Below are 3,562 nucleotides of genomic sequence, written 5' to 3' on the forward strand. Positions count from 1 at the left end.
GTATATTTTGGAAATTAAGGCCTCGTCAGTTGCATTGTTTGCAAATATTTTCTCCCATTCTGTAGGTTGTCTTTTCATTTTGTTTATGGTTTCCTTTGCTGTGTAAAAGCTTGTAAGTTTGACTAAGTCCCATTTGTTTATTTTTGTTTTTATTTCTATTGCCTTGGGAGACTGACCTAAGAAGACATTGGTACAATTTATGCCAGAGAATGTTTTGCCTATGATCTGTTCTAGGAGTTTTATGGTGTCATATTTTATGTTTAAGTCTTTAAGCCATTTTGAGTTTATTTTTGTGCATGGTGTGTTCTAACTTCATTGATTTACATGCAGCTGTCCAACTTTCTCAGCACCATTTGCTGAAGAGACTGTCTTTTTCCCATTTTACATTCTTGTCTCCTTTGTCGAAGATTAATTAACCATAGGTGTGTGGGTTTTTTTCTGGTCTCTATTCTGTTCCATTGATCCGTATGTCTGTTTTTGTGCCAATACCACAATGTTTTGATTACTGTTGTTTTGTAGTATTGTCTGAAGTCTGGGAGGGTTATGCCTCCTGCTTTGTTCTTTTTCCTCAGGATTGCTTTGGCAATTCTGTGTCTTTTATGAGTCCATGTAAATTTTAGGATTATTTGTTCTAGTTCTGTGAAAAATGTCATGGGTAATTTGATAGGGATCACATTAAATCTGTAGATTGCTTTGGGTAGTTTTGCCATTTTAACAATATTAATTCTTCCAATCCAAGAGCATGGGATAGCTTTCCATTTCTTTGAATCACCTTTAATTTCCTTTATTATTGTTTTGTAGTTCTCAGTATATAAGTCTTTCACCTCCTCAGTGAGGTTTATTCCTAAGTATTTTATTGTTTTTGGTGCAATTTTAGTTTTTTTATTTTTGAGTTTTTGTGGTATTATATTTAGTTATCTTGGCTGGTTTAGTCACATGGTTGTTGTTTTTATTTTTTGGCCATGCCACGCAGCACATGGGATCTTAGTTCCCTGACCAGGGATTGAACCCACGCCCCCTGCATTGGAAGCATAGAGTCTTAACCACTGGACCGCCAGGGAAGTCCCTGATGTGATTTTAAAAAGAACTGTTTGTTTACACTCCCTTTCTGGTATTTCATTGTTAGTGTAAAGAAATGCAACAAATTTCTGTATGTTAATCTTTTATCCTGCTACCTTGCTGAATTTGTTTATCAGTTCTAGTAGTTTTTGTGCAGAGTCTTTAGGGTTTTCTCTACATAGTGTCATGTCATCTGCATATAATGACAACTTTACCTCTTCCCTACCAATTTGAGTACCTTTTATTTCTTTTTCTTGTCTGATTGCTGTGGTTAGGACTTCGAATGCTATGTTGAAGGTAAGTGGTGAGAGTGGGCATCCTTGTTCCAGATTTTAGCAGGAAGGCTTTCAGCTTTTCACCATTGAGTATTATATTGGCTGTGGGTTTGTCATAAAAAGCTTTTATTATGTTGAGATATGTTCCTTCTATTCCCGTTTTGGTAAGAGTTTTTATCATGAATCGGTGTTGAATTTTATCAAATGCTTTTTCTGCATCTTTTGAGATGATCATGTGGTTTTTGTCTTTTCTTTTGTTGATGTGTTGTATCACATTGATTGATTTGCATATGTTGAACCATTCTTGTGACCTGGGATGAATATGACTTGGTGGTTGTGTATGACCTGGAGGATGGTCTTTATACTCCCAGCAACAGAAGATGGTAAAGGCATTCATTTATAGCAAAAAACTACACCTGTGGTTTCCCGATGAACCTGTTGATGCAGTATGGGGGCATGGTTGGTTACAACGTACTCCCTGGAGCTGGGCAGTAGGGCTCCAAGTCCAGAGTCTGCCTCTTACTAACCATGCTGCCTTAATACTCCTGTGCCTCAACTTTACTGTCTGTAAAATGGGATTAGTAATTGCACCCAGCCAACCAGTATGGTCATTGTGAGGATTCAAGACATTAATATATGTAAAGTACTTTGAAAATGCTAGCTCCATAGTAAATGCTCATTAATTATTAGCTGTGCTTATCTACCTGAGGACTATGAAGTAATACAAATCGTAGTAAAGATGCTCAGGAGAGTAGGACTAAAAATCTTGATGAAAAATGTCAACAACACTCAGCAAATACTGACAGTGATATATGTGAAATTGTGGAACATAGTCACCAAGGATGAGGGGGAATGTCTATAGTTTAACTCATGTAAGCTCAGGCAAAATAGGGGGGAAGTATGCCACAGGAAGTGTTCTTATGCTTGCAAGATTATGGACAAGATGACCTAATAAAGGACTTTCACCATGAATTTCTCTGGTAACTTGATTAGAAGGGTGGAGAGACTGTTCTTTTCAGGGAGGGAACTACTTTAAGTGTTTGTGCCAGGTGAGTCTGTGCTGATTTAGTCAGAAATGCTGATATCTGAGCTTGGTGTTGACATACATCATCACATTAAAAGGTAGGGACTCTTCAGGTTCCAAAGTCCAATGCAGAATGGAGTCATCCACCTGACTAATTTGGGCTAAAATGCCACTGCAAAATGAGGGGAAGGAAGATTTGAATTTAAATTATCTGGAAAATTACTTTAATTCTCACTACCATTTTGCATGTTACAAACATTCCTGACTTCTAGATATTTTGGAAAACAAAGTTTGTGGATTAAGGGGTTTTTTATATGCTTTCATAAAGAATGTTTGATGTATTTTGATATTTCTTGGCATCACTTTCAGTGTGTCAGACTAAACACAGATGCCATGTACATCTTCAGATAAGTAGTCTCTACTTTCAATTTTCTTTTTTCTTAGGAGGAGAACACTTAGGTTCATTTGTAGAAGTAATGGAGATAAAGTTTAGCATTCCCCACAAAGTCATAATAGTATATGGGGGTTGGGGGCATAGTGCATCGTTAAAAAGCCTTTTTAAAATAATAACTGTAATAATATATTTTCAATATTATATTATTTACATTTGAAAATAAATGAAAACTTTCATTTTTTTAGTATATGCTACTTGAAGATTGTAAACATTTTGGCAGATATAGAGAAGATGCAATGATTCTTAGTGGTTTTCAAGAAGGGATATCATAATATAATAAAGGGAGCCCTGTGTGTGTGAACCTGGTTCACTAAAAAATGGTTCACTTATTTTTTAGTGAACCAGTTCAGCATCTCAACAGAAGGAAGACCAAACTTTTTGACTGGGATAATCTCAGTTTACATACATGTTAGGAAAAGTGAGATGGTGCAGTAGAAAAGTTCTGGGTCAGAAGTTCAAGAGCCGGGTTCCTGTTGAGCTGGGGTTCCAATTCTGAAACCCTGAGCAAGTCACTTAATCTCATCAAGCTTGTCTACTCATCCATAAAATGGGAGTAATAATAATATTCTTTTATGATCTGTAGAGTTAAAATATACGCATAATAAATGTCAAAATGCTTTTCCAACTGTAAAGTGCTAACAAATGAAAATACTGTTATTATTGTGAAACCATCACTGCCATACCTGAACTTAACTTAAAAAGACAACAAAGACCCACTTACTGTCAGTACATGCACACACACACAAGTAT

The sequence above is a fragment of the Hyperoodon ampullatus genome (assembly GCF_949752795.1).
Source record: "Hyperoodon ampullatus genome assembly, chromosome: 16".
Classification (NCBI taxonomy): Eukaryota; Metazoa; Chordata; class Mammalia; order Artiodactyla; family Ziphiidae; genus Hyperoodon; species Hyperoodon ampullatus.